The sequence below is a fragment of the Nuphar pumila genome, chromosome 12, assembly GCF_984573655.1.
Source record: "Nuphar pumila chromosome 12, dmNupPumi1.hap1.1, whole genome shotgun sequence".
NCBI classification, from domain to species: domain Eukaryota; kingdom Viridiplantae; phylum Streptophyta; class Magnoliopsida; order Nymphaeales; family Nymphaeaceae; genus Nuphar; species Nuphar pumila.
In genome coordinates this window covers 1,365,265-1,383,653 of record NC_143260.1, presented here as the reverse complement: position 1 = coordinate 1,383,653, position 18,389 = coordinate 1,365,265, and the positions used below count along the sequence as shown (strand labels likewise).

The following is an 18,389-nucleotide window of genomic DNA, read 5'->3' as shown; positions in this document are numbered from 1 at the left end:
GCTACTTTAACTGGTATAAAAATTGGCCATTGGTATTTTTTGTATTTTTGAAAATGTAGGGTTACTTTTAACACTAGATTGTGTTTTTTATTTAAAAGAAGAAAATGCCAACCTTTAAAGCAACAACAATTACTTTTCCCTCTTAATAATGAAGTGACTCACTTTAAAAAATAGCTACATTTTTTTTTTTAAATTCTACCACTGTTTAAGGTGTGCATATAATGTTTACCAGATATTCCACGTGGCTAAGAATAAGCTAAACAGCCAAAGCTGAACCACGTCACCTTTGTAGGGAGGATGTGTTAAGAAATGAAAAAGAAAATATTTTGCAAATTTGATAAATTGAAACCCTTCAACTTACCTTGTAACCGATCAAAGTTTCATACAATGTATTATTGAATTTATAATATCTATATTTTCTCCCTCTTTGTTTTCTTTAGTAGGAGTGAAATTATAATATCTACATTTTGGTCGATGTTCCCACACCATAGATGAGCTCTAAATATCTGAAAAATAATTAGACTTTGAGTTTGGACACCTAAAATCTTTTCCACTTTATAATTACGAAGCTAATTAGATTTAACATCATTCTTCTCCCAAAAAAACTAGATTTAACATTATTGATAGGGAAGCCAATGAACCGGATTTTATCGTTATTGTTTTGGATTCTGTTTAGTTAATGCATTTGGTAAGCCAAAACAAGATCCTATTATAATCGGATGCGGATATAAATTTGATGTTTTGATACCGAATCCAAGAAATATCCAAATTTGACGCACTTAAAAGCACGGATCTAGTATGAGCTTGTCACCATCCAAATCTGAATCTGTTTTAGCCAAAATCCGATGAATCGAATATGGTATTGGACACATCAAATCTGAATCCGAACCATTTACATCCTTCATTATTGATTTATAGCTCATTAAAATCTTTTCTAATAGATTTTGTTTATTAAATGTTAAGAATGTGTCATTTTCTGTGACACGCACAATGAAAATTACGTCCTACAAGTCAAAAGCTTCTTTCCTTCTCACCCACATCGTTAGATTCTCCATCACGTTAAATTGGGCGTTTTATAATATTTAATACTTTTACTCCTTTCATTTTCGAGAAATGAATATTATTGCCGATTTCAGTATTGTCTTCCCGTCCTTACCACGTAAATTTGAGGGCCTCCATATGATGTGATGTGGCCGCATTCAGGGTTGACTAACTAGACAAGCAGCTCTCTGTTCAGCTTGGTTTGGTTCGCAAAAAACTTGGCTCAGTGACCCAAACTAAGAGCCAACTCGTTTAGATTTGTGAGCCGAGTACAAGCAGAGGAAGCTTGGCTTATATATAGCCCTTTTTTATACAGTATATGAAAACATATTATATATTTGAAAACCCAACTCCGGCTCCGCGGCTTGTACATCTTTGGTACATGTCCCTGACTTTTGTGTAGTGGCACAAATTACCACATGGTAGTTGCATTATTTGCTTTAGCTGGTTTTAGATCTAGCTACATCATGATTCTATTTAATATAGATCCAATTAGGTCCGATTGAGCAAATGTGTATCACTCCAAATCCCATGAAAGTCTCTTGGATCGGGCACGGGCACGTTTGGAAGCAAAAACAGCTCTCACAGAAAAAAGAAGTTTTGCCTATAAGAAGTTTTCTAAAAGGATTTTTTTTTTGCTTGTTTGTATAGTATGAGAAAAACAAAGTGAAAAAATATGAAAAAATTTGCGTGGTGAGATGGTGGATGGGGTGGTGGGGAGTCTAAAAATAATTTTTCTCTTGGTAGAAAAAAATCTTCTACCCCTTCATGGAGGAATAATTCCTATCAAAAATCATACTTTTTAGAAAACTCTCTTAGCAAAAAAGTCTCTCTGGTTTGTAAGAGTCCAAAAATTCGTACGGATTTTTTCCATTTTGCATCAATTTTCCTACATCTTTTTGAGCAGGAGCTATTTTCCTATTGACTTTGAGATAGTAAACATCTATTTGATTTGAACTTGATTCTCCATGAGAAAGTATTTACTTTATCAGTTTTCAAGTGTTTTCTTAGGTGTCATTTCTTACCATCCCACCAAAAGGAAGGATGACTCTTTCTTTTGAAAGGGCCACTCAGTTGGGAAAGTCCTTCCCCATGGGGGAGGTATGAACCCATTTGGACAGGAAAACTGTTTTTTTTGCATTTATTACGTGAGCCCACTACACATTTCTCATGCATACGTTTGTTTCACCCTTTCTAAGAGACACGCTTCATTTCCTATGAAACAACAGCGCCCTTAGCGGAATTGGAATCCTCTCCTAATTTTTCAAATCACAGGTCAGAATTTACCCAAAATGGATTCCAATGCCACTCAATTTCTAGAATACAAACGCCCCCACGGTTTGGTCATCATTCCTTTCCTTTCCTTCTGTTAAACTATAACCAATCAGGTTTTTTTTTTTTTTTGGGACCTTTTTCTAATATTAAAATAGAACATGTGACCGTCTGCGGTCGCCGCCATGCTGGATAAGTACCTGTTTTTTGAGTTAGATGGTGCCACGTGTTCTACCATAGTTTGCTGGAAGACGATCCTCTCAATCTGTTGACTTGGCATGATAGGCTATATGATTCTTTTCTTTGTTCACTTCTGCCGCCACCAAAGTGATATGGACCTCACGTTCGGGTCTTGCCCAACCCGAACCGAGTCTGACCCATAACTGTTTGCTTGTAAAACGTTTAAAGCTCGAGATTTTGTGTGGTCCGGTTCTTGCAACTCAGACATACATTAACTCTTGGCCAAGCTAGGTTAGGTCGGACATGAACCAAGGCCAGTCCTCGGAGTTGAATATGGGTGCACATCTGATGATCCGGATCTGATCCGATCCATTGTCCAGATTAGGTAGTGGATGCCATTTGAGGTCCAAGAATACCAAACATGGGAAAGTAAAAGGTAGGAAACAAATCAGTTTGAATCTTTTTTGTAAATCGATTCACCTCTTGAGCCGATTCTGACAACTTTAGTTGGAATCACGTTCCAAGTAGGTCTGGGAAACGAGACGAGCAGTGGGCTCAGAAATTGAGCTCGTTTGGGTAAACGAGCCAATCACTTACATGGAAAGCTCGGCTTATTTTACATATTATATATAATATACAAATATATTTGTTTTATATATATATTATCAAGCATAAAAATACTTAGAAATAATTTTTTAAAGAAAATGAGCTGGGTCGTAAATGGCTTGCCAAGCTTGGCTCTTAAAGAGCTCCAACTTGGCTCGGCTCAGCTGGTGACAAGCTCGAGCTGGGGTGTGCCCTTAACTAGCCGATCCCGAACAGACCAAGCTGGGTTTGTTCAGCTCGTTTTACCAGTCCTAGTTCCAAGGGCATACGTTCCTGGCCATTCATTTTGTTTGATGAAGTATTTATGAAGCGTGGATTATTGAAGTCCATGGATTGTGTGGACCCCGGCCCGCCCAATCATAGAGATGACTATTGAACTTTCCCTAACAAAGCCACCAGTGAAGGAACCAAAATCCAGAGGTTTGACAAATCAGCAGAACATCCCTCTCATTATTAAAAAGCAAAAAAAGAAAAAGAAAAAAAAAAGACAGGTATACCTTACATCTCAAGATGGGCCCCGCGGCCATGTCAGATCTCCCAAAACCACATAATATGTGCATTTATAGTTTCAAGGGAATAGTACACCTCGATTCTTTATTTCCCACGGATTCCTTCTCATCTCATAAGGTATGTTTGAAGCAAGAAAAAATAAATATTTTTTTTTGCCTATGGGGCTGGACTAGACGAGGATCAGGTTCGCGTGCCCATAAATCAGCCCTTGATCTCGTCCATAAAGGAAAAATTTATCCAAATCCTTCACGTGTTGCCATATTGTAAAAATAAGAAATTATTGCCTCTTTTCACCAAATTAGGCTGGGTGTTTGGCTCCTACCAACCAAAAGATGGACATAGTCCATACCCGGGTCCGAAAACTCTTGCTTTACGAGCCTGATGGATTCAGGTTCAGGTGTAGTTTAGTTATAACAAGTCAAGGACTATGGGCGTCCAACGTGTGGCCTGGGTTGATTTTTTAAAGGAGTCAGGACAGGACGACCAATAATGGAGTTGCGTACGGCAAAAAAGTTGGGGGCTATATGTTACGGGGGACACATCGGACGGTCTAGATTCCGGGACGGACTATTTGCACGGACAATGATATTCCGTGGCAGGTGGATTAATTGTGGTCACAATTTTTTTGGAAAGTGAGCGGTAGCACTCTCTCTCTCTCTGCCTCTTGGGGGAGAGAGGGGCCCCCGAAATAAATGGAAGCAGATCAGGTCATGCTGAAAATGAGCGTTTTTGCTCATGCGGACATCGTGGCCGTCTGTTTGCATTTTGGATGAATGCCACGTGGTTTTGTTGACTTTTAAGCCTTTTAAAATGCAAATCGGATGGCCACGATGTCAGCCTGAGCAAAAACGCTCATTTTCTGACCTGATCTGCTTCCGAAATAAATATCTGAAAAGACTTGGCTCCAATAATTCCTTGTCCTATTTTATCAGCAAAGCTTACCTGAAATATCCACAGAAAATCGACCCATTTTTTGCCAAAATAGTTAAATTAATAAAATATTCAACTACAACTTCAAATGAGCTTAAAGTAGGTCTCTTCTAGGTAGGTAACTAGGTTATCATCAATGGGTGGGATGTAATCCTATATCTGACGTGAATCCAAATCCCACTAATCAGATTTGGTATTTTTTAAAATTAAAGCCTGAATCCGATCAACACAGGAATCCTATTAAGTATAAATATCTGGTTTTGGACTAGTCAGATTCAGATTTGGTTCTCTTTTTCCACCCTCACTCTGAATCTGAATTCAAATCCGATTAAGTTGATTTTGGTAATGCTTAGACCCGACCTGAATCTGACCTGTTGACGTCCCAAGAGGTGACCTTATTTTTGGTGGCTCTTATATACGCTCAATTCATACATTAAATTAAAGTACTAGAATCTCAAAAAAAAAAAATTGAGGATCCTAAAATATTGTGAGTCAACTATAGTAGTTTGGTGGCTATTATGATAAAAAGATGATTGAAAATTCTATATATTTATGTAAGATAAACATAACTTAAATCATGAAGGTGAAATGCTAGCAAAAAGACCTCATAATATAGAAAATTCATAGTATATATGAATAAGTCTCAATCATTAATATGCATGTTGATATGTATATTGAAGATAGTTATTCTCAAGATATTTTGAAAAAAAATTATTTTATGCATTGTTTGGGATGAGTATAAAATTTCACATGTCCATGATAGGTACATTGATGATGATTTGCGTAGCAACTAATATGATAATTTCATGGCATGTGTGTTATGTCTCATAATTAAAAAATTAACCCCATATTTGGTGCGTGATATGAAAATAAAAACCAGATAACAATTTGATTGCTTACGTTAATGTAATATGAAAGGTGATTAGGTAAGACAGAAAGTAAATGTCCTTTCAGGCATGTGAGTCAGAAAATATTTAATTATCTATGAATAAAAGTCTTACAAGGAACATAAAAAATTCACAAAACTCGTGACTTACGTAAGGGTTATAAAAGCCTTATGAGGTAAGTATGAAAAAGTGTGTAACTAAACATACAAGTAACATAAATGTACCAAAGTAAAACCCAAAAGTGAGAATAAGTTTGGTGGTAGGAAATTGCACATGTTGAAAATAAATGACCATAAAGTAATGGTTAAGAAGGATCACTTTCCATGGTTACATGTCTCCTAAAAATTAACTATGAATCCAAAAGATGCAACTCTTGAGTCAAAGGGGCATTTGTCTTTTGGGCACACCCTAATCAAACTCCCTTTCAGGATTATAAGAATGGCCTTAGGGGCCGATTTTATGTATGATGAAAAATCAGAAATACAGATTTTTTAAAACATACAATCTTACAGTGAAAAGTTAAAAGTTGTGATTCAAAGACATGTCCCTTAGCGATTTATTGCATAACTGTTTTAGCTCTTGAATTCGGGTTTATCCTCCTTCCTCAGTTCTTACAATTCCCATATCCTTGCTGCAGTATGCTAATGGCCTGATTATTTTTTGGAGAGGTGTCTATTCCTGAAATTAAGCTGGTTGCATTCATTTCAAGCCCTTCACTCAAGCCTTAGATCTACATATAAACGAAAACAAATGCAATACGATGGTCTTCAATGCTGACCATGTTCTCACGTAGGCTGCCCGGCCTATACTATCTTGTCTATCCAATTGGCTCTTTTTCCATCGTCATATTCGGGGTCATGGCTCAGGGATCTTATCCTCCACCAATGGTTTCCATCGTCATATTTGTGTGTGTGTGTGTTTTTCTTTTGCCTAGATAAATGGCTGAGATTGGACGACCATGGTGATGAGTTGTGTTAATTGACACTTGGATTGCACTATAATAATAATAAAAAAATCCTGCAAAATTAAGATGATTTATTTAGCAATATTAAAAGAAAAACTTAAAACTGATAAAATGTTCCATGTAAAGTTTTTTAAAAATCTGATCTAGACCAGCATAATGCCGCTGTATCTTAGGCAATGGACATTGGTCTCGGAAAGGGCTATCAATTAGCTAATATATTAAAAATAAAAATACATGCTAGCGCTAACAAGAATGTAAACATCAAGAGGATGCATTACCTTAAACAATGACTTTTTTTTCATTATTTGCTTTTACACTTGCAACATAAAAATATCTATAAAATAAACAAAAGATTCACACCAATATTGTTTTTTAACTATTTAATTACTTTTCTTGAAATAACTTCACTCACTAGACAATATCTACGTTTTGGGGTATATGGTTATAGACTTTAGCTTGTTTTTTCTACGAAAATGTCAAAATGATATACCAACTCGTTGGATATTCTCCATTTTTTTTTGGGTGTATGAGTGCATGGTTGTGGTAAATGTGAAATATTATATTGTTGGGATATTGTACACATCTTTTGGTAAATTAGCATCTGATGCCATTCTATACTATTGCCCCCAGCCATTTTATGTTTCGCTTTTTTTTTTACTACCCCCGAAAAAAAACCTAAACTACTATTTTTGTGTCCAACCAAAGGAAGATAAGGCTAGCGTGGAAACCTTTGCTCGAGAGCAGCTATCAGACGTGGCATAAAGCAAACTTCCCACGTGGCAAGATATGGGTGGAAATTATAAGCACGTGGACCATCCAGCGGTGGCCGATACGGCCCACGGATTAACTAGGCTGTTTGTAAGATATTACTAAAATACCCTTTAATCATGGAATGGGTAATATTGAAGTTATATATATATATATATATATATGATCACTATAAAATATAAACTAAGAAAATATGTAAATTGATATGCATTGAGATTTTCATAGTTTTTTTTTTATTTTTTTAATTTTACCATATGATGTGATCTAGATGTTTTGTTTTATAAAAATAGATTCTTAGATCGTCCTATTACAATATATAAGAAGAATCTTTTAAGGCATGAAAACCAATGACTTCAAATTTTCATAAATATTAAATGATTATTCAATAATCGATTCCAAGCAAATTGACCCTGAATCCATATAGAGGGTTAGATTTGCAAAAACCTTTATGAAATTCATTCTGGTCAACCGGTTCAGACCAAACTGGTTAGGATGAAACTGGTTCAAGTGGAACCGGTTCAGACCGACTCGGGTCTGAGTTGAACCGGGTTGGATAAACCCGAGTCAGGTCAAACCAGTTAAATCTAACTGAATCTAGGTTCTTAGTTTGGATCCAGTTTGATCTGGACCTGTTCTGAATCCAGACTGAATGTTCTGGATCTGTTTGGATCAATCCTGGATCCATATCAAAATAAGTCTAGATCCAATCACATATTTCTGGATCCAATCATAGTGTATGGATCCGATCAAACTATTCTGGATTTAATCTGACTGTTCTAGATCCAGATGAGTTATGAATCTGAATCCAAATAGACAAAGTTGTATCTAGATCAGAAATGGATCTAGATCGGATTGTAAGAAAGTCTCGTATGATACTGAAATCCGAAATTTACCAAAATACCTATTTGGATACCCGAGATCCATTTCGATAAAATGGACATAACTTTGCACCCCGAACTCAGAATCGAGTGAGGTTTGGTGCGTTGGACTTTTACCGTAGAGAGGAATATACTAGTCTATACGTTTCAGTAAAATTAGTGATACAAAAATTAAGGTTTCATGAGTCAATTCATGATGAGTATTTTGGTAATTTTGTAAGAGATTTCTGAATTAATTCAAATATGTTGGTTTAATGATCAAATCCTACTGTTAGAGCATCTTGAGACTTACTTTCGGTGAAAGCACGGTGTTCGCAGTTGAGGTAAGAGATATTATAAGTAATCTTAGATGTAAATAAATATTTTTTTACGTTGCTTGTTACTGTAATGTTATAAATAATTAACACGATTATTTTGGTGTGAGACCATGACATGCATTAACTTTCATGCTTGACATTATGAGTTGATACATGTTGTAGTGCTTGTTAGTTGTGATATGTCATGCATGATAGAAAGAAATTGTATTTCAATTGCATGTCTATATGATCATTAATATCATGCATTGTGATGAGACTAATTTAGATTAAAGTCAAATTTAGTTCATTCATGTTGTATGAATGAATATTTTGAGTTCAACATGCATGACCCCTAAAATCCTGAAAGTGGTGACTTATGGCAATGGCTACCTGGTTCACAGCCAGAGTGTAGCCACTACGAAGAGTGGGCCGCCGGTGATTTAACAATGTAGAGACACAACATCATTACATGCTAAGTGAGAGATGTGTGAGTCCTAAGGTCATCATGAGATTAAGAATGAGATTTTTGTTATCAGTCACGATATCACTCGTGAGGGAACAAGTGAATTCTGATTTTGAGAATGTGGTTCAATGCATGAACTTAGTTATGACTTAGGGTTACACTCACATTGGTTTGAGACTCTGGAGGATCATGGATGATTGATAACCATCATGGTTAAGATGTAGCACGAACCATACCGAGATTGAGAGCTTGACCTCTCGACTACCTACCGGCGGGGTCTCCGTGGTGGTTTACTGCAGTGCCTGGTGGTCTGGGGACCACTGTGAGTATATGGTTCATTGTCTGGCCAACATGTAGAATTTGGGTGTTCTACAGGGTTGCTACGCTCATAGATGACTATGACCGGTATAGCCAACCTAGTGACAGTTGTGTGAGAGAGAGTGTATTTAAGAATAATAATGAGAGTAATTAAAATATACAAATATGTGTGGTGTGTCGAGAACTAAACTAAGATTATGGGCTTAGAGCCTACTACAGTTGTAAGTCAATTGTTTATTTACTTATAATTATTCTTTACTGGGTTGTAGACTCATGACCCCCATTTTTGTTAATTACAATTATAGGTTTCAGGAATTAGAACAGTCAACTTGTGAGCAACTTTTTCTTTTTCAGCAGAGCATTTAGTATATTTTACTTTTATTGTCATTAAATAAGTTGTATTTGTTTTCTTTTGTTATGAATGATGAACAATTGTAAGAAAGAGTTAACTTATGAGAATAAAATAAAAAAATTTTTGGCCACATTTTCTCTATGTAAACTTTATACTCTTTTTCTCTGAGAAGTAATACCAACTGAACTCGGACTTCTGAGGTCCCAGATTGGGGTGTTACAGCTGACGCGACAACCATAAGTATGGCAGGTTGAACCAAGTCTTTGCGTTGTTTTTTGGGGTTATAAATTGAAAAAAAAAGAGAGAGAGATTGATCGTTAAAAGCACAATTTTGAGATCAAGTTTGAGAATTTATATATATATATTTTTCAAATAAAGATTCCAGAAAAGTTGGATGATCTGACATATCGTTCTATAATTGACAACTTATGCGGTTGGTGCAATTAACTTAGTACGTTGGGATGTTGGTGTTATGTACATGCTGGACAAATAAAAGCAGCCTTGGTTCAAAGTTCCAAACTAGTATAAACCATGGCAAGTTAAGAGTCGTTCCACACTGTTTAGGCAGGTTTATACTTTTCCAGTTTATCAAAAGTCTGTAGTTTGTTTCAAAATTGGGTCTTAATGCAAGGCTATAGATGGAATAATAAAATCCTAAAGCCAATAGTTAGTGATCTTATCATGTATATATGTGGGCAGAACTAAAGTTAGATGACAATGTGATGCAAACCACGGAATGGGATTCGCAGGAATCCACTAAACTATGATCATGTAAAAAATAGATAGAAATATTCAAAAAAGTTATCTGGAAAAACAATGAATAGCAGAAAAACTGAAGTGAAAATTAAATTAACTAGAAAATGCCTCATAACCAATCTCAGAACCGCTTAATCCTTTAGACCTATCTTCAATTTATAAATGAGAGATTCCTAAATTTGATCCCCATGTTTGGATGAGTTTTATAAATAGTTCTTTGCTATTTATACCTACTGTAAGTTGCAAAGTTTTGGTGTTTAATTCTTTTATTTTTTATTTTTTGGATAAGCTTTTATAAATTTAATGAGGATTGAGGAATCACCCCCCTTTTTCAAAAACGAAAAACGAATACAACTTCTTATTCTGATAGACTCTAATTGTAAAAATCTTAATTTTGATCGATAGACTTCTAAATTAAAGTATGCATTAAGTAGGTAGGTTCAATCACCCTTACAAAATGGAAACCCAAATAAAAAAGAACCCATAAACACAAAATAAATGCAAATGGACCTTGTGAACCCAAATAGCTGCTCGCTCCTGATCCACATCCATATCACACTTGAGATGCATAATACAAGGGCATTATGGTCAAAGGAGATTGACACCAAGTAAGGACTGGATTCCCTTCCTGTAAGACAGGCAACAGTGGGATGATCAGTACGCGGTTCTAACGGTGGTGGGGTCGCGTATGATATGACTACTCTCTAACTACGGCGACTTAACCATGGTTAAGAACCCGCAGTAACCCAATCTGAACCCTGGTTACCCACTCGTAGACCGAGACCCTATTACTTACAAAGGTGACCGACCATGCCAGGGGAGAGACGGTAGGCTGCTTCTCTCTCTCTCTCTCTCTCTCTCTCTCTCTCCGAGTGGCTGCAGAGCTCAAGAAGAAGGGTTGGGTGGAAACGTCGATCGTGACCTAAAGAGGTAAAGGAAGATTCAGAGATAACTCCATAATGTTCCATCATTTCTGCAGAAACCTTGGTCTTCGAATTTTGTGGCTTCCACAATGTTCGGTGACGCTCTTTGTTTTTTTTTTTTCCAGTAGAGTGTTTTTTTAGCTCTTTTCCCGGTAAAATGAGTCATTTTCTAAGACGGTGTTGAGTCCGGCTATCTTTCGGTTCTCCGGCGATGCAGGACCGGTCGATCGGTTTTGTTCTCGCTAAATTAGTGGCAAGGTCCGACTTTTGAAGTATTTTCGGAAAAGAACCGGATTCGATCATATTTCTTTCGATCTGCATTCAATTTTCCGGCAACCAAAGGCCACTAACCCGTTTTTGTTTAACCGGATTCGATGTAGTTCTCAGGGGAGGGTTTTTGCTACTCCTATTTCTTCGGCGCCATTTCGTCTTTCATGCAGCCTATACTAGTTAGATTGAACTAGTAATCTGAATTTCTTAGTTCCGTTTGGATTAATAGTTCTGGCAGAAGGTTTACCTCTGCCAAGCTCGTTTTCGATTCCCGATGGCTGTAATTTGATTTCGCATATCTAGATTTTCAACGATTGTGTTTGAAGCATGTACTATTTTTCCCGGCGCTTGTTTCGCTTTTCCGTTGATCTGCACTTCGGGTTCCGGCCAAAACTAGTGGCGGACTTTATTTCCTGGTGAAGGTCGGGTTTCCATACGGATTATGAGAGATTTTCGGTTCCACGAGTCGATTAAAGTCTGTTGCTTTGTCAGAAATTCCGTCTTGTTCCTGAACCTGTATTCTGGTAGTACGGACGGTTGTTTTCCGGTAACTCGGTTACTTCTGTCCGTTTCCGGCGATGAGCGGTGCTTGTTGGTTGGGTCTGCTGGAAGCAGGATCGGTGATTCGTTTCGACCACCTTTCGTTTCCATTTTTGTAGATTTTAGGCAAAATAGCTTTCTCCTTTCCATTTTTGTAGATTTTAGGCAAAATAGCTCTCTCCTTTCCATTTTTGTAGATTTTAGGCAAAATCTCTCTCTCTCTCTCTCACGCACATACATGGAGCTCAATCACAGCATAATCACGTGTTAACAGTTCTAAGATTCCATTTTTTTTGGCTGGAGATTACTTACCTGGTTATTAGTTACTGCAACTCTCTCTGAACTTTTTTTTTCCTGTATGCAGGAAACTTGAAGCGTTTAAGCTCCGTGGTTCCATTTGGTTGGCTCCGAGAAAGTTGAATCGGAGTTCTAGATTCTTGTTCTTCTTCGTCATCTGCTTCTTTGATCCTCTTGTGCTTCTTTATTCAGGTTTGTTAATTTTGCTCAATATTGTCTTGGGGTGGTTCTAGATATTTAGGGGATGGGGTTTCTTCTTCTTCGTTTGCAGAATTGTTAGGGGTGGGTGGGATTGGGGTTTGAAGTAGCTGCTAGCTTGCTTGACGGGTTCATAACTGATTTTGCTCATTGGTTCAGGTGAATACGAAATATGGGTATGTATGAGGAGATGAGTTTTGCAGGGAGCTTTGACTTCCTGCACCTGCCGCTCCAACCGACGGACTGCGATCAGGCGATTGAAAATGATGGTGAGGTCCTGCAGGACGACGATGAAAGCGAGGAAGAGATTGATGTCGATGAGCTCGAGCGCAGGATGTGGAGGGATCGCATCCGATTGAGACGGCTCAAGGAGCAGAGCAAGGTCAAGGAGAGTGGCGATAGTGCTAAGCAGAGGCAATCACAAGAGCAGGCTCGGCGGAAGAAGATGTCGAGGGCGCAGGATGGGATTCTCAAGTACATGCTGAAGATGTTGGAGGTTTGCAAAGCCCAGGGCTTTGTCTATGGGATCATCCCTGAGAAAGGCAAGCCCGTGAGTGGCGCCTCTGATAATCTTCGTGCCTGGTGGAAGGAGAAGGTCCGATTCGACCGCAATGGCCCCGCTGCGATTGCCAAGTACCAGGCTGAAAATGCCGTTCCTGGTAACACCGAAGATAATTCGGGCATGATTTCTACGCCTCAGACCCTTCAAGATCTTCAGGACACAACATTGGGGTCTCTGTTGTCCGCCCTCATGCAGCACTGCGAGCCACCTCAGAGGCGATTCCCGCTCGAGAAAGGGGTGGCTCCGCCGTGGTGGCCAACCGGCAAGGAGGATTGGTGGACTCAATTGGGGCTGCCAAAGGACCAGGTCCCCCTTCCATACAAGAAACCTCACGATCTGAAGAAGGCATGGAAGGTGAGCGTGCTCACTGCTGTGATCAAGCACATCTCTCCAGACATCGATAAGATCCGGAGGCTCGTACAGCAATCAAAATGCCTTCAGGACAAGATGACCGCGAAGGAGAGCTCGACGTGGTCGGCGGTGGTGAACCACGAGGAGATGCTTGCGCGCCATATGAACCCGGATGCTAGCCTTCCTTTATCGTCCCTGAGAGGAAACGGGACTCTCACATTTAGTGGAAGCAACGAGTATGATGTTGATGTCTATGATGAAGATGCTAGCATGCAGGTTCAGGAGTGTAAACCTGATTTGTTTAACCTGGAGATTTCAGGAGAAGGGTTTCTCCCTTCAGTAAAGGTGGAAAGTCATTCCGATTCCATGCGCAAGAGGAAGCTCCCCGGCCAGCCGCTGATGGCGGAACAGAAGGTTTACACTTGCGACAGCTTCGAGTGTCCCCGTCATGACTACCAGACCGGCTTCCTGAACAAGAATACAAGGAACAACCATAGATCTAACTGCCTCTACTCGGGCAATTTTCCTCAAGGGATCACCCTGCACGAGATGCAGGTCAGTGAAGACAAGCCTGCTTTCTGCTTGCCCTTTACTGAAGGCAAGCAGCAACAGCAGCAGCATCAGCAGAACCTCCCTGTGACTGTGAGCAGGACTGCTTATGTGTCGAGTAAAGAGGCCAACATGCAGGTGGCTGCTGCTTCTCCACCAGCACCGCCACTAGCCCATTCTCAGAATATGGTGAATCCCAATCCCATGCACCTATCAGGTCTGGGTATTCCAGTGGATGTGCAGCAATCGATCAACGATCTCTTTGCGTTGTATGACCAACAGAGCAAGAGCACGAATCATCCAAGTCTGGCTCCTGCTGATGATAGAAGCCTCCTCGATGCTTCCCCGAATCTTGCTCCAGAAAGTGGCGATGTTCTTATCAGTAGAAATGATGGCAACACCTTTGGCGGCCCCAACACCATGCTTGACAATGGCTTTGATGAGCACAACTCTGGGATGAATCTTCTCATCCGAGATGACATCCATTTAGATCACTGTAAGATGTTTGATCATGCCTTCAATCACACTCCACATGACATCAATCGTGGTTACAGATTTGGGTCGACTTTCAGCCCCATGGACTTTCCAGACACCTCAGAACTGCAAAAGCTGGAGACATCGCTTTGGTTTGCCTGATCAGCTGAAGGTGCCTGCGCTCAGTCTGCAAACATTTTGTATCGCAGAGGAGGTCGTTTGTGATCGGGAAAGAAAATGTTTTCCGATTTTTCTTGGAAGAAGGCCTGGCTTGGAATTGATGGTCTTAGATATAGTGGTTTATAGGTTCTATGTTTCACCTCAAATTCAAAGATAGGTAGATGTAGATACTGAGGGAGAGCTCAGCTGCAGCCCCTTCTTTGTGTGGCATAGAAACCTTCTTGACTTGTGCCCTGCCTGAAGCTCTTTTCCAGAAAATAAATAAATCAATATTTATGTTGGCAAACTGTTATCTGGCTGCCTCTATTTTCAATTTATACATATGTGAGGTTACTATGAAGCGAAAATTGGTAAGAAAAGAATCGGCCAGTGTTCTTAAGTGATTCTTGTTGCTATTTGCCTCTGTTCTTGTTCATAAGTGAACCTGTTTTATTTGTGTGAGGCAGCACTGCATCTACTGTATGGAGCAAAAATACATGGAAACCACCAACTTGAATGGTTGAATCTTTGCATCCTTGCCCTCAGCTGCTCATCGAGGGACTTTACCTGTTAGTGTCGTCAATTTCTTCCGATTGAAGTGCTTAGCACCTGATGCAGGGTTCACCAGTTTCTGTATATGCTTAGCACTTTAATTTCGCCCACTGTATCTGCTTTATGAAGCAAAATTGTACGTAAACCATATGCTTTGCCAAATGGGAGGCCCGCTTAGCACATGATGCAGTGACAATTATTTTTATGAAAAGAATACATTTTTATGATTCTCATCCTACTAAAGTGTTTTGCACATGATCCACGCTCATCTGATTCTCCGCTCTTATGTATGCATGTTTATGTTAGCCTCTGCTCTTGTAAGCAAAAATGGCATTGAAACCACCAAATGATTTCCAAGGTGGGTCAGCACTCTTGTACCTCAACCGTAATGTGAAAGAGGACTGGAACACTCTATCTGTTTGTCCACCGTGAGAGGGGATGATTGGGATTGTTTGTGCAACTCCCGTAGTAGAGGGCTTGACAAGGTTGAAGTTGATTGTGCTCCCTGTTGGGCGGGAGGGACCTCATGAGCTTTACCAACTGAGGCCTGCCAATATGTGGTTTGATAGGGGGGGAAGTAAAGTTGGTCAGTTGATTCAGCAGTGCTATCAGGAATGGCTATAGGCAAGGCCTCTACCCAAATTTGGGTCCAGGGCTCAGACCAGCCTTGATAAAGATGAAAAAGTAGAGCCCCCATATGCTCACAAACTTTGGGCCCAACTTGGACTGAGAACCTGCAAATTCCTTGGGTGCCTCTCCTGATGTCCACCCCTATTTCTGTAGCAGAAATGATTCAGAAACCGACGGTCCTGGTCTAAGGCATACTTGCCAAGGATGCAGGGCAACTCTGACGCCATGAGCAGCACTTTTACTGCTTGCCAAACATCTGGGCCAGGGGATACATGCTATTTTGTATCTCCATTGGGTCATGCTAGCTGCCCCCAATAACATGGTTTATTTACTGGCAAATTTATTTTTGCATTCCAACTATTAGGCTACTGACAACTTTGTGTGTGTGTGTGTGGATGGAGGAAGAGGCGTGTCTTTAACTGGTGGGCTCGAGTGTCTGTGGCCCCACTCGGGGTTCATTAAGTGACTCGGTTTTCTGCCAAAGTTCCTCATTTAAAAAAAAAAAAAACAGTACTGACAAACTTGGTCCTTTTGATCTTTGCATTAGTTGCCCTGTTTCTTTCAAGGCAATGCAGTTTGTATATAGTTATGGTCCTGAAATTGGGAGAGCCTACCAAATGAGTGATGACTGCTTGTGTTTAATACCAGGGTGGTATACATTTGGGCCTTTCAAACCCACTCCCATCTGGGTAACGTGGCCCATGACATCAACTTGCATATAAGATGCCACCCACATGGATGGGGATGGGGATGGATGAGAAGGTCCAACTAACCTTTGTTTCACCCTTTCCCTGGATGATGGGTAACCCCGTTTCGCCAGTATTCTGTTCCATACTACACCAATGGGTGGCACGGAATTGATGGTTGAGCACCAGCATTATCCATCATAGAATTATTTAGACACACTCGATCTCTCTCATTAATTGCGTATGAAAAAGCAACTTTCCTCCACAATAATTTTGTGATAGGATAGAAATAGACAGCATCCTTCTCTCATAATATATATATATATATATATATATATATATATATATATATATATATATAGCGATTAACCACCACACATCCGCTCAAAGGGTCTTTACCACCGCTAAACACCCTTTTCCAAGCACTATTGGTCACGTGTTGGCATTCCACCATTACCCTCTTCCCTATATATATATATATATATATAATTTGGTGCTCCCTATATATATATATATAATTTGGTGCTAAAGTGTTAAATAGTTTTTTCGGACTTTTTTCATTTTATTTTTAAATTCTGACTGAACAGATGTGATCTATGTACTTGATTTTAGAGGCATCAGATCTTGAAGCGTTTGATTACAACACGTTGGTCGGTTTTTATAAAGTTAGAATAATCAAGGGTCCAAAATCTTTGTAAAATTTTGAGGCTTCAAACATCATTTTTTTCATCCAAAATACATGATTCAGGTGTGGATTCTTAGTAAATCGATCGTGCCCAACACATTTATAGGACCGGAACTGCATAAAAAGCACTGAAGAAGTCCGAAAACCCATTTTTAGCTTGTTTATAATGTAAGATGTGAAAAAAAACAAAACAAAGTGGTTTCACCCCATTTTCTAGGTCGTTTGAACATACAAGTAACTGTAGCAAACACAAACCACATACACACACTTTTAGTGCGGATGTGCATACAATATCAATGAGTTGAAACTCATATGTGCAAATGTTTTGTCTCAATCTGACCATGCAGATGTGTTCAACATAGTCAATTTGTATGAGATCAATCCTTGGATCATGTTTTTCAATAAAAAAATACCTTTTTAAGTTTATGAAAATTAGTGCATTTATGGCTTTTAATTTTTGAATCACCAAAAAAGCTTGTACACGCACTGGATTTCAGTAATTCAAAAGTTGATCCCCACCCGACAAACCATGTAGATCATATATGTAAGGTTAGAGTCACTCAAAAAATACGAGCAACAAGATATTGCTCGTTTCAACTCATTGATACTATCAACACCAGAGACTTATCCTACATATTAGTGTCAATGGCTTCAGTTTCATCTTTTTTTCTCTTTTAGATCCTCTTTTTTCTATTTTTCTTTTTTTTTATATTACAGACTCAAAGCTTTTTCGAAAGCTCTTGGACCCAATTTCATCAAAGACAATTTGTCACTTTACCTATTTTTCCACCATGCAAGTGGGTACGTCGAAGATCCACAATAATAGTTTAAGGTGCTGGGTAAGATTATATATATATATATCTCAAGGTTATTGACCTATCCCATTGATTTTCTGGTGCTTCAGTTGTTTCATGGATCTAACTGTTTACACATAATTTTCATAGATCTTTTACAAAAACGCATGCACAAAATTGAGAGATTATGAGGCGTCCTAGAGAATCTTAAAGAACAACTGTCCACAATGCATCATAAGTTTAGAAAAAAAAATCAATTTTTAATTCAAAACAATTCAATTGAAATCATGTTCTTGCAAAATAAACCCTGAAAAAACACATCAAGAGTCTAGCTAACCGTATGATACTAAACTGGGGCATTTTACTGGGAGTCCTGATCGGGAATAATCACATGGCACAAAATTTGTGCATTAGGCACCTGATTGCCCTCTATCAGGTCTTGAGTCCTACACCCAGGGGCGTAGCTAGGATTCATGTGAGGGGGGGGGGCAAACAGGG

The 18,389-nt window shown here is 39.0% G+C and overlaps 1 pseudogene across 1 annotated transcript; it reads left to right on the top strand.

The window, feature by feature from the left end:
• The first annotated feature begins 11,000 nt into the window (after positions 1 to 11,000).
• Positions 11,001 to 14,851, top strand: LOC149819590 (protein ETHYLENE INSENSITIVE 3 pseudogene; annotated as a pseudogene). Its single transcript, XR_016426395.1, has 3 exons — positions 11,001 to 11,151; positions 12,319 to 12,443; positions 12,609 to 14,851. The product of XR_016426395.1 is annotated as a protein ETHYLENE INSENSITIVE 3 pseudogene (transcript).
• Positions 14,852 to 18,389: the final 3,538 nt, after the last annotated feature.